A 13,258-nucleotide genomic window follows, 5' to 3' on the forward strand; every position below is an offset into this window, starting at 1 on the left:
ACTCAGAAGGGAGTATTCAAGAGCACAAAGTTATTGGTGAGGCAGGAACAGAACCCAATCTTTCCCACTTTGAAAGTCAAGCTAGTGGGTGAGGCTCAGTCAGGGCCACTTGAGGGGCAGTGGCCTCCTCAATTCCATTGGTATCACCAGTCTTTCTCTGTGTTTATCCCTCATTATGCAAAGAGTTCGCTGGGCTGTTTCTCTGATCCACTGGGTAAGTGCCTCAGAGAACAGCCCTTACACACAGGAGGACAAGGAATTCTGCACTTTCATGGGCCTAGTAAGACCGCTTGGCAGAGCAGGCAGAGTTCGGGATGTGAAATAAGAAGATGACTTTGAATCTTGGCCCTACCCAATGGGGTCAAGACTCTTAAACTCTCTAAGTCCTAGTTTTATAATATGGTGGAAAATGTATGAAATAAAATACTTATCAGCACTTGCTATGGATCCCAGTATTAATACCCCCAAATTAGAATAATAAACTCAGATTTTGTTATTAACCACTCATTTGTCTAACACTTTATGCTGGGCATTGATGACTATATAAATACAATTTAATGACTTAGTGATTGAAAATCTAGACTCCAGAGATAGATTCTCAATTTCAATCCCAGCTTCACCACTGGTTATTGGCAAGAGACTAGGAAGTTTATTTAACCTCTCTACTCAAATTTCTCATCTGTAAAATGAGAATAAAATTACCTTCCTCTTAGGGTCCTGTGAGTATTAAAGGAGTTAATCTATCTAAAATCCTTAGAGTAACTCCTGGCCCATAGTAAGTGCTATACATTTAACTATTATTAGTGTTTTTAGACATGATAATTGTTTAAAGATCTAAACAATTACAGATATGAGAAGAACACTGTATCCTGGTGTTATTTGACAGAGGTATGGACACAAAAGGGTCAGGGACCAATTTGTATATGAGCTAGAAAGTTTATACTAACTTATTTGACATCAGAATTAATCAACAATCCAAGAATAGCTATGTGTTGCCACCCAAAGAAATGTGAAGAAGCTATTAATCTGTCCAGGCTTTCCAGGTCTGGACTGATGCAGTGTTCCGTGACAGAATAGGAGTTATCAGAGCCACCCAGTGACTAAATGGATCCCTTTGACTCTCTCAGTTACCAAAAGTACCAGCTCAAGGAGGCGGGCTGGGAATGGTAAGGGCTATTGGCCCTTCACAGCTAATCCATGCACCAGCTTCTCTGGACCAGTCCTGCTGTCTTCTCTCTTCTCAGAAGCATAGCATTCTGGGCTGACCTTTTCCATTGCACCTCCCTATTCATTTTCCTAGATTTATTTCTCCTGGGGGAAAGACCAGGAAGAATAAAACAATCACACAACTCTTCTCTTTCCTGCCCTTGCTATAATTATACCAATGTACTGCCACAAAACACCAGCAACTCATAAGTAAGAGTCTGCCAGGAGTCAGTGCTGGGATAGAGAACACACACCAGGACTAGTCAAAGAAGACAGGGCAAGATCAAGAAGATAAGCCAGAGTTGGAGACCAGCTGTCACTACTGAAATTTCTAAAAGCTGAGTGGGAACGAATACCTGAAAGCAAAGAAGAAGGGAAGGGAAAGAAAAGGAAGGAAAGAACCAGCAGAGACAAAGGTGGCAGCGAAGGAAGTATTGAATTATTTCTGCAGAATCAGGCTACATTCAGTTATCCTGTAGTTACTTCTTAAAGATACCAGTTAATACAGGTTTGACACTAATTTTTTATATACTATCTACTTTTAGAAAGAGAGATATAGACTCCCAAGAAAGAATTTTAAAAGTACTAGTTTTTTCAAGGGAGAGAAAAATTCTTGGTTTTTTGGTTTTTGTTTTTTAAACCTAAATGCAGTTAAACATTCAGGACATAGTTTACATAGAGAAGCCCATAGAACCATGAGGTTGAGTGAAGCAGCAGGGTGAGAGCAGTAGGATGTCTGGAGGCAGGATGACAGACCCTCTATGGCATCAGGATTGACTTTCATCTCTCTCTTATCTCAGATGAATACTCAGAGCTCGTTCTTTATAGTATCACCCTTGTACAGGTATAGAGTACTAAAAACATAAAACGTATAAACATTTTTCCCCTTCCAAATTCCATTGACTTTTTTTTTTCTTTAAGGATTAATTTATTTATTTGAGAGAGCACATGCACACTGGCATGCAAATGTGTGAGTGGGGAGAGGGGCAGAAGGAGAGAATTTTTAGGCAGACTCCCAGCTGAGCACAGGGCCCAGTGCAGGCCTCCATTCCAGGACCCATGAGATCATGACCTGAGCCAAAACTAAGAGTCAGACACTCAACTGATGGAGCCACCCAGCAACCCTCCACTGCCTTTCTTTATGTCAAGAATCCAACATTTTGGGGTGCCTGGGTGGCTCAGTGGGTTAAGCCTCTGCCTTCGGCTCAGGTCATGATCTCAAGGTCCTGGGATCGAGCCCTGCATCAGGCTCTCTGCTCAGCAGGGAGCCCACTTCCCCCTCTCTCTCTCTGCCTGCCTCTCTGCCTACTTGTGATCTCTGTCAGATAAATAAAATAAAATAAAATAAAATAAAATAAAATAAAATAATCCAACCTCTTTTTAAAGAAGCCTTATGGCTATCTTGGACTTTTGAAAAGAGGGAACCTCCCAATGGGGATAGTTCAGACAGGACTGTGCAAAGTCTTGAGTCACAGACAGTTCTTCCTGCTGAATTATCAACAGATGGTAGGTGGACATATGTCTGATATGTTTAAAATTCACTTTCCACAGAATTTTTGGGTGATACTTTCAAATATTAGATTTCTCTCTTAGGTTAACATAGTCTGACTCTCTCTCTAGAGAGAGTCAATTATCATATGGTTTCTCTTATCTGTGGGGCATAAGGAATAACACGGAGGACATGGAGAGATGGAGAGGAGAAGGGAGTTCGGCGAGATTGGAGGGGGAGATAAACCATGAGAGACTGTGGACTCTGAGGAACAAACTGAGAGTTTTGGAGGGGAGGGAGATGGGAGGTTGGGTGAGCCTGGTGGTGGGTATTATGGAGGGCACATATTGCATGGAGCACTGGGTGTGGTGCATAAACAATGAATTCTGGTACACTGAAAAGAAATTTTATAAATAAATAAATTTTTTAAAAAATTAAAAAATTAAGTAAAAAAATTAAGCTCGATTAGAAAAAAGTTCTCATAATAATACTGATTATATATATAATATTATGTACTGATCATATTTAGTATAACATAATATCAGCACATAATATATCAGTATGTATCAATATTATATATAAAATATAGACTGATTATATATGTATTACAATATAATATTAGAACTATAATTGTAATATATAATACCTATATTATCAGATATCTGTTGCTTTTATAGTAGATGAGAAAAACAAATACCACATAGAGATTGTAAATGCATTTGCATAACCTATAAGCATTCTTAGAAGTGGTTAGTAAAAAGGGTTTTAACATTTTTTTTTTTTCTAAAGTAACTGTGTCATTGTATACATCAGTAACTTTTCCCTTTCCTGTTCTCATTAAAACATTCTGGTGAAAATGTAGACATAGTAACTTCCAGCTTTAGAATAAATAACAATTTGTACCACACACACACACACACACACACGTATGTGTAAATTTCATTACTTTTATTTCCTGGTTTGAGCTACTAGATAGATAAGGTATGAGGTCCCAAAATACAAGATTTCCAGGAAGTGAATGTGTACATCAGCATTTAAGAGATGGATGGAGCAGCTCACAAAGAAGTTAGAAGGAACAGAGTGCAGAAGAAAAATAGAAGAATGTGGTGTTATCACAGGGCATCAGCAAAGTGTTGGAGTAGTTAGCAGTGTCCAAAGAGACAATATGTTAAGGAATACTGAGAGCACAGTTCGAGTTTTCACGTAGGAAGGAATGAGAACTGAAGAATTCATTTCACCACAAGATGTGCAAGCATTCAGCCCTTTGCTCTGCCCACAGTCCCAAAGGCACACAATTAAGTTCTTTCATTTCGAGACACTTATGTGAGAGTATACAGAATAAAATGAATTTCAGACTTTATAGTTCTTCACGTGACTAATTTCTATAAAATAGTTCAGAGTACAATTCCTTCTTGTTGATTATTTCCATCTATAAGACTATCACTTAAAAACACTATTTATCAAAACCAAACCCTGTATAAGTCCTTACCCACTATATAATGTTGTTTCCTCCAAAAGAAAATTAAGAGTTGGATTTGGAGCCAGTTGGACTTCCATCAGTAGTTTATATTAGCTGTGTAACATTCGGAAATTATTTAACCACTATGAGCTTCAGTTTCCTCTCAAGTGGAAATGATAGGGTTGTTTTGAGGATATGTCAGATAATTCATGTAGTAAGTACTTAATAGTTATAATAATACTAAGGCTCTCATGACGTGTTTTAAAATGTCATTGCCTTTGCTTTTTGTAATTTTCCCTCTCAACAACTATATCCAGATCTTTTGTGTTTGAAAAGTACTTTGTAACCTATGCTTTGATTTACTATGCTTACTTATAACTGGTATAAGTACTAACAATATGACATCTCCTTGACAAAACTGAGCCCTGCCCCTTTGCAGAACTTTTTAAATTTTTTACCCTTAGCACTTGAGTGATTTCTGGCCCCTAGAACAAAAATCACAAAAATCTTGACAGATGCAGAAAGTGTACATGGTGAAATTTAACATTCATTTATGATTTTTAAAAATACAAATATCCCTAGCAAACCAGACTAGAACAGACATTTAATAATCTAATAATGAATATCCACACACACACAAAAAACAAACTTCAGCAAACATACATAGTGATGAAATAATGAAATTAGACCCTTGGAAACTGGGAATAAGACAGGGATGTTATTACTGCTATTCAGCAATTGCTGAAGTTCATGGTAAAACAGTAAGTCAATAAAAAAGACATGAAAGACTCAAAGTTTGGAAATGAAAAAATAAAAGTAAACTTCTACTACACGAAGATAATATGGTTATATATGAAGAAATTTTTAAATAATTCATAGATACAACACAAGACTTAAAGAGTGCTTTGCAAGGTTACTATATACGAAATCAATATTTTACAATCAGTTCTTTTCTGTATAGTGAAAAGTGATAGGAAATAAAATTTAGTAAATGCTTGTATAATAACATCACAATATCATATACTTAGACTAAATCTAACCAAAGTTGTGCTAAACTTCTATACAAAAAACTGTAAGCACTAAAAGAAATTGAATAAAATCTAAATCTGAATTGTGTTATAAAGTATGAATGGATTGGAAGACTCAATCAATCTTTTTTTAAAATTTTTTATTTTTTCAGCATAATAGTATTCATTATTTTTGCACCACACCCAGTGTTCCATGCAATCCGTGCCCTCTCCAATACCCACCACCTGGTACCCCACCTCCCACCACCCCCCTTCAAAACCCTCAGGTTATTTTTCAGAGTCCATAGTCTCTCATGGTTCACCTCCCCTTCCAATTTCCCTCAACTCCCTTCTGCTCTCCATCTCCCCTTGTCCTCCATGCTATTTGTTATGCTCCACAAAAAAGTAAAACCATATGATAATTGACTTATTTGCTTGATTACTTGACTTATTTCACTCATCATAGTCTCTTCCAGTCCCATCCATGTTGCTACAAAAGTTGAGTATTCATCCTTTCTGATGGAGGCATAATACTCCATAGTGTATATGGACCACATCTTCCTTATCCATTCGTCTGTTGAAGGGCATCTTGGTTCTTTCCACAGTTTGCAACCGTGGCCATTGCTGCTATAAACATTGGGGTACAGATGGCCCTTCTTTTCACTACATCTGTATCTTTGGGGTGAATACCCAGGAGTGCAATGGCAGGGTCATAGGGAAGCTCTATTTTTAATCTCTTGAAGAATCTCCACACTGTTCTCCAAAGTGGCTGCACCAACTTGCATTCCCACCAACAGTATAAGAGGGTTCCCCTTTCTCCACATCATCTCCAACACACGTTGTTTCCTGTCTTGCTAATTTTGGCCATTCTAACTGGTGTAAGGTGTTATCTCAATGTGGTTTTTTTTATTTTTATTTCTTTACAGCGTAACAGTATTCATTGTTTTTGCACCACACCCAGTGCTCCATGTAATCCATGCCCTCTCTAATACCCACCACCTGGTTCTCCCAAGCTCCCACCCCCTGCCCCTTCAAAACCCTCAAATTGTTTTTCAGAGTCCATAGTCTCTCATGGTTCACCTCCCCTTCCAATTTCCATCAACTACCACCTTACACCAGTTAGAATGGCCAAAATTAGCAAGACAGGAAACAACGTGTGTTGGAGATGATGTGGAGAAAGGGGAACCCTCTTATACTGTTGGTGGGAATGCAAGTTGGTGCAGCCACTTTGGAGAACAGTGTGGAGATTCTTCAAGAGATTAAAAATAGAGCTTCCCTATGACCCTGCCATTGCACTCCTGGGTATTCACCCCAAAGATACAGATGTAGTGAAAAGAAGGGCCATCTGTACCCCAATGTTTATAGCAGCAATGGCCACGGTTGCAAACTGTGGAAAGAACCAAGATGCCCTTCAATGGATGAATGGATAAGGAAGATGTGGTCCATATACACTATGGAGTATTATGCCTCTCTCTCAATGTGGTTTTAATTTGAATCTCTTTGGGGAGGTTTTTGATCACTGCTTCAATCTTGTTACTAGATATTGGTCTATTCAGGTTGTCAGTTTCTTCCTGATTCAGTTGTGGAAGTTTATTGGTTTCCAGGAATGCATCCATTTTGTCCTGGTTGCTTAACTTATTGGCATATAACTGTTGATTATAATTTCTGATGATTGTTTCCATTTCCTTGGTGTTAATCGTGATCTCTCTCCTTTCCTTCATAATTTTATTAATTTGGGTCCTCTCCCTTTTCTTTTGGATTAGTTTGGCCAGTGGTTTATCAATCTTACTGATTCTTAAAAAAAAAAAAAAAAAAACAGCTTCTAGTTTCGTTGATGTGTTCTAGTAGATCTCTGGTTTCTGTCTCATTGTTCTCTTGATCAATGAAATAATCTTGATTATTTCAAGATAGCCAATTTATTGGCTTAAATTGTTTTTGATTCTCTAGTTCTTTAAGATATAAAGAGAGCTGGTGTATTTGGGATTTTTCAGTTTTTTTGATTGAGGCTTGGATGGCTATGTATTTCCCCGTTAGGACCACCTTCGCCATATCCCATAGGTTTTGGACCTATGGCATGTTCAGATCCCCTACAGCTAATGTATTCATATTGATATGACTCTTTATCTTGATTAACAGTTGTCTTATATAATTGGCTGCTCCCATATTGGGGGCATAAATATTTACAATTATTAGATCTTCTTGGTGGATAGAGCCCTTAAGAATGATATAGTGTCCTTCTTTATCTCCCACTATAGTCTTTAGTTTAAAATCTAATTTATCTGATATGAGAATCACTACCCCAGCTTTCTTCTGAGGCTCATTGGCATGAAAGATGTTTCTCCATTCCTTCATTTTCAGTCTGGATGTATTTTTACGTTCCAAATGGGTCTTTTTTTTACTGGCACAAAAACAGACACTTAGACCAGTGGAACAGAGTAAAGAGCCCAGATATGGACCCTCGACGCTATGGTCAAATAATCTTTGACAAAGCAGGAAAAAATATACAGTGGAAAAAAGCATCTTCAATAAATGGTGTTGGTAAAATTGGACAATTATGTATAGAAGAATGAAACTCTACCATTCTCTTACACCATACACAAAGATAAACTTGAAATGGTTAAAAGACCTCAATGTGAGGCAGGAATCTATCAAAATCCTAGAGGAGAACATAGGCAGTAAATTCTTTGACATCAGCCACAGCAACTTCTTTCAAGACATGTCCCCAAAGGCAAAGGAAACAAAAGCAAAAATGAACTTTTGGAACTTCATCGAGTTCAAAAGTTTCTGCACAGCGAAGGAAACAGTCAACAAAACAAAGAGGCAACCCATGCAATGGGAGAAGATATTCGCAAATGACAGTACACTCAAAGGGCTGATATCCAAGGTCTATAAAGAATTCCTCAAACTCAACATACAGAAAACAGATGATCATATCAAAAAAATGGGCAGAAGACATGAACAGACACTTCTCCAATGAAGACATACAAATAGCTAACAGATACATGAAAAAATGTTCATCATCATTAGCCATTGGGCAGATTCAAATCAAAACCACATTGAGATACCACCTTATACCAGTTAGAAGGGCCAAAATCAATGAGACAGTAAACAACATGTGTTGGAGAGGATGTGGAGAAAGGGGAACCCTCTTATACTGTTGGTGGGAATGCAAGTTAGGGCAGCCACTTTGGAAAACAGGGTAGAGATTCCTTAAGAAATTAAAAATAGAGTTACCTTATGACCCTGCAATTGCACTACTGGGAATTTACCCCAGAGATACAGATATAGTGAACAGAAGGGCCAGCTGTACCCCAATGTTCATAACAACAATGGCCACAGTTGCCAAACTGTGGAAAGAGCCAAGATGCTCTTTAACTGATGAATGGCTAAAGAAGATATAGTTGATATATACTACGGAGTTTTATGCTTCCATCAGGAAGGATGAATACCCAACTTTTGTATCAACATGGAAGAGACTGGAAGAGATTATGCTGAGTGAAATAAGTCAAGCAGAGAGAGTCAATTATATGGTTTCACTTATTGGTGGAGCATAAGAAATAACACGGAGGACATTGGGAGATGGGCAGGAGAAGTGATTTGGGGGAAATCAGAGGGGAAGATGTACCACGAGAGACTGTGGACTGAGAAACAAACTGAGGGTTTTGGAGGGAGGAGGGTTGGGGGATGAGTGAGCCTGGTGGTGGGTATTAAGGAGGGCATGTAATGCTTGGAGTACTGGGTGTGGTGCATAAACAATGAATTTTGGAACACTGATAAAAATAAAATAAGCTGAAATTTTAAAAAAGATTCATTGAATCACTACGTTTGTATCTTTAGGGTAAATACCCAATAGTGCAATTGCTGGGTCATAGGCGTAGTGATCCAAAGGGGCACGTGCACCCGAATGTTTATAGCAGCAATGTCCACAATAGCCAAACTATGGAAAGAACCTAGATGTCCATCAACAGATGAATGGATCAAGAAGAAGTGGTATATATACACAATGGAATACTATGCAGCCATCAAAAGAAATGAAATCTTGCCATTTGCGACAACATGGATGGAACTAGAGCGTATCATGCTTAGCGAAATAAGCCAAGCAGAGAAAGATAACTATCATATGATCTCCCTGATATGAGGAAGTGGTGATGCAACATGGGGGCTTAAGTGGGTAAGAGAAGAATCAATGAAACAAGATGGGATTGGGAGGGAGACAAACCATAAGTGACTCTTAATCTCACAAAACAAACTGAGGGTTGCTGGGGGGAGGGGGTGTTGGGAGAAGGGGGTGGGATTATGGACATTGGGGAGGGTATGTGCTTTGGTGAGTGCTGTGAAGTGTGTAAACCTGGTGATTCACAGACCTGTACCCCTGGGGATAAAAATATATGTTTATAAAAATAAAAAATTAAAAGTAAAAAAAAAAAAAAAAGATTCATTGATTTGAGAGGGAGAGAGCACAGGCATATGAGCAGGGGCAGAGGCAGAGGGGGATAGAGAGAGAGAATCCTCAAGCAGAATCCCCACTGAGTATGGAGCATGATGTGGGGATTGCAGGGTTTGATCTCAAGACACTGAGATCATGACCTGAGCCAAATCAAGAGTCAGACACTCAACAACTGAGGCACCCAGGCACCCCTGTTTTGGGCTACTTTTATCCACCAAAGAATTCTTTATGAGATACTTTAACTCCAAAGTAAAAATCCCCACCAATAAAGTCAGTGGAGAGCCATTAACGAATTGTCTACCAGTTAAGCTCTGTTTATGTACAATGTATTTTATTTAAAAAGTAAATTAGAGTCTCTGGACTTTCTCTAACTTCATATCTATTACTCCTCTCCCTTACTGATTTAGATTTTCCCAAGTGTAGGAAATTTAAATTTCAACAATGAAACTTCAATTTTTCATGGAAACCAAAGCTCTATTTGAAGATACATACCAGTTAGTGTGGTCTGATATAAGTAACACCATTCATAACAAACAGCAATAAGAAAGCTGAAGTTTTGAGTTATGTTTTAATAAATAGAACATGCATATGACCTCTTGACATCCAGGCATGGTTTCTGCCACTTAATTGAAATAGTGAATGTGATAAAATCCTTAAAACCAACCTGAGTCAGAAACTCTAACCCAAGTGACACTGCCAGGCACTGTTCTTGAAACAACTTACAGTAAAAGAAACATTTTTTTTTTCCTTTGGTCATCCCTTTTTTTTTTTTTTTTTTTTTTCAGGAAGAAGCTTTTCTCCTTAATGAATTAAAAATGATTGGAGGTGGTTTACAAAGATTGCACCTAAAGGTAAGTTGGAATTTGTATAAAATAGCATTTAATTCTTTCCCTTTGTTCCTGGTATCACCTGCTTAAGCTTTTGGTAGCAGACAGTGTTCCTAATTATGTGAAAGGCAAGAAAGCCTGAAGACGAATACAAAGAAGAATCCAAGCCACATCATCTAAAATATAGAGTTGTGATCATAAATACAAACACAGCCAAGGACTCCCCAAACCCTGGCATTTCTGAAAATAGGCATATCCAGGTGCCAGGCCTGGCACTGGGCATGTGGGTGACCAGTCCATTCTGTCAGGCTCACTGACATGAGTCCTGCATCAGGGCTGATATTTCCTTCAAGGACTCCAGGTGAGCTCTTGGAGCTGTCTAACTTGGAGCTGTCTAACCTGGGAAACCCCCAACAAGCAGCAAAGGCACCAGAGAGGAATCAGGTTTAAATTTCTAGTTCTCTTCTCCAATCTCCACTTCATTCTGGGAAGGAGGCAAAGAGCTCGTCTGCTTTGCAAAGCTGAGAGAAAGATATCCAAGGAAACACAAAAGCCAAGGTCAGTTTAGATTCAGAAAATCACTACACCAAAGATTCCATAAACTTCTCCCTGCAGAAATGAAGGAGGCAGTTCTAGGTCAAGCTAGATCTTAACACATGTGCAAAATGGACCACACAAGAGGTGGCTCTTCCAGAGCAAAATGGCCTGCCTGCCTTCTGCCTTCCTGCATTTGCAACTCTGGGCCCAGGCCAGTCTAAGGGCATGAAAGACCTTTCCTATTCATTGTTGGTCAGTTAAGATGGCACATATCTGGAGAAACACTTAAAATTAAAAGACTTCACCAGTGGCTCTTCTATGCGAAGTACTTTTAATAAAAAAGCATAGAAGAGGATTTAGCAAGTAAAAACAGTCATTTCACTAATGCATTTTTTAATCTCTCTTTCACATTTGTATGATGTGACAAACTCAAGTAGAGGTGTCCTGGAGTTTTCTTGCAATAATTCATGACCAAGTGGTTTTGCTGTTATATTGCTCCTCCTAAAGTCTCACAGTGTAAGCCTCTCTTTCCGTATTATACCCCTAGTATTGTTTAGTCTCCCTGACTATTGTGTGACTTGCCTTTTCAGCTCTCTCCTCCAAACTACACAAAGTTTAGCTTGAGGCTTTGACATCTATTAAAACATCAGGTCACCTTCAGGTAGTAATATACTTGATGACTGTTTTTACTTAGGACATGAAGTTTGTTATCCCATTAGCTGGGTCCAAAACAACCCCAACCAAGTTCACCAATTTGCAGACTGCAGACTAAATCTGGCCTGCATATATTTTCTTTGGCTGGCTCAGTGATTTTTGTTTTGTTTTGTCTTGGTTTTGTTTGGTTTTGCTTTGCAATTGAATTTGAATGACTTCTGGCAGAAGATACCCCACCCCTCCCTATTGCCCTGAACGTACAGACATTAGGGTTTGTGATGATTGCCTGATATTGTAAATGGTGATAGCAGGCACCCATATCTCATTCGCAATCTTATGATGAAAGCTTTCAATAGTGTGCCTCTAAAATTTGATAAGATTCTTTTTTGGGTTTGTGTTTGTACTATTTGTGGGTGGTGGTTGTTGCTGGTTTTTTTTTTTTTTTTTGAGATTATCATATAAAGAAGACCTTTCTATTTCTTGTGTACTATAAGTCATTATCTTAAAAAGGTGTTGAGTTTTACCAAATGTTTTTTCTCTCTCTACTGAGATGACCATATGGTTTTTCTCCTCCTTTTCTGTTAATTGCTAAATTACATTGCTTGACTACCAAATGTTAACCAAACATTATATTTTCAAAAAAATTTCTTCTTGGTTATGATGCATTATCCATGGTATACAGAACTTGATTATGTTTGCAATTATTTTGTTTAGAATTTTTTCCAACTTGAAGAGAGAGCTTAGTTTTCCTTTTTAGAAAATGACAAATCCTTGATTGGTTACGGAGGTCCAAGAAATGCTCGGCTCTTTACAGAAGTTGGGAGGGGTTCTTTTCTTTTCTCTGGAAGACCTTGAGTAAAATGTATGTTATTTTATACTGTGGGAAGGGTTTTAATTTCAAATTTTAGGGATACAGAAATATTTGTGTATTCTTTATCTTTATGTTACACTTTGGTAATTTGAATTACTCTAGAAATCTGAGCTTTTAAAAAAATGAAATTTCAAGTTAACTGATGTAGGTTTCTAAATAATAGCCACTTATTACTTTCTTAATGCCTGCATGGTTTCTAATGATGTCTCCTTTTCCATTTCTGATATTGGTAATTTGAACCTTTTCTGATTTTCACCAGTCCTGCTAGGAGTTTATCAATTTTATTCATCTCTTCATAGAATTAACTTTTGGCTTTATTTTGCCTACTTGTTTGATTTTAATTTCATTACTTTTAATTGATAATGACTGAGGTGTGATGGCACCATAATGCATAATTCAGGATCCAGATATTTGTAACTATGTGCAGAATCATCATGGATGTGAAGACTACAGATTCTGACCATCCAGTTGTGTTGTGTAGGTGGCCTCAAAATCATGCACAGCATTGCTGTCAGTGATGTGGTTTTTTGAGATAATGAACAGTTTGTGGAAGCATTCCAGGGAAACCAAATGCAATCTTCTCTCCATTTATAGTTATGACTGGAAGATTTAATGTATATTCGAACTGCACAGAAATATTTTGTGTTAGTGTAAAGGAAGGTAGGCTCTAGGTAGATTTTTTTCATCTATGTAAATATCCAGGAAGACAGAGTGGAAGTTGTGAAGGAGATGGTACAATTATCTTGTTTCGGGACACCTTG

At 38.0% G+C, this 13,258-nt stretch overlaps 1 long non-coding RNA gene across 2 annotated transcripts in view; it reads left to right on the top strand.

Moving 5' to 3' along the window:
• The window catches only part of LOC131829225 (uncharacterized), a 91,513-nt gene that overhangs the window by 3,647 nt on the left and 74,608 nt on the right, over positions 1-13,258 (top strand). For both annotated transcript variants that reach the window (XR_009352774.1, XR_009352775.1), the window contains one exon: positions 10,394-10,459. This is a non-coding gene — a long non-coding RNA (uncharacterized LOC131829225). The remainder of the gene's footprint in view (positions 1-10,393; positions 10,460-13,258) is intronic.

Source organism: Mustela lutreola, chromosome 4 (assembly GCF_030435805.1).
Source record: "Mustela lutreola isolate mMusLut2 chromosome 4, mMusLut2.pri, whole genome shotgun sequence".
NCBI lineage: Eukaryota > Metazoa > Chordata > Mammalia > Carnivora > Mustelidae > Mustela > Mustela lutreola.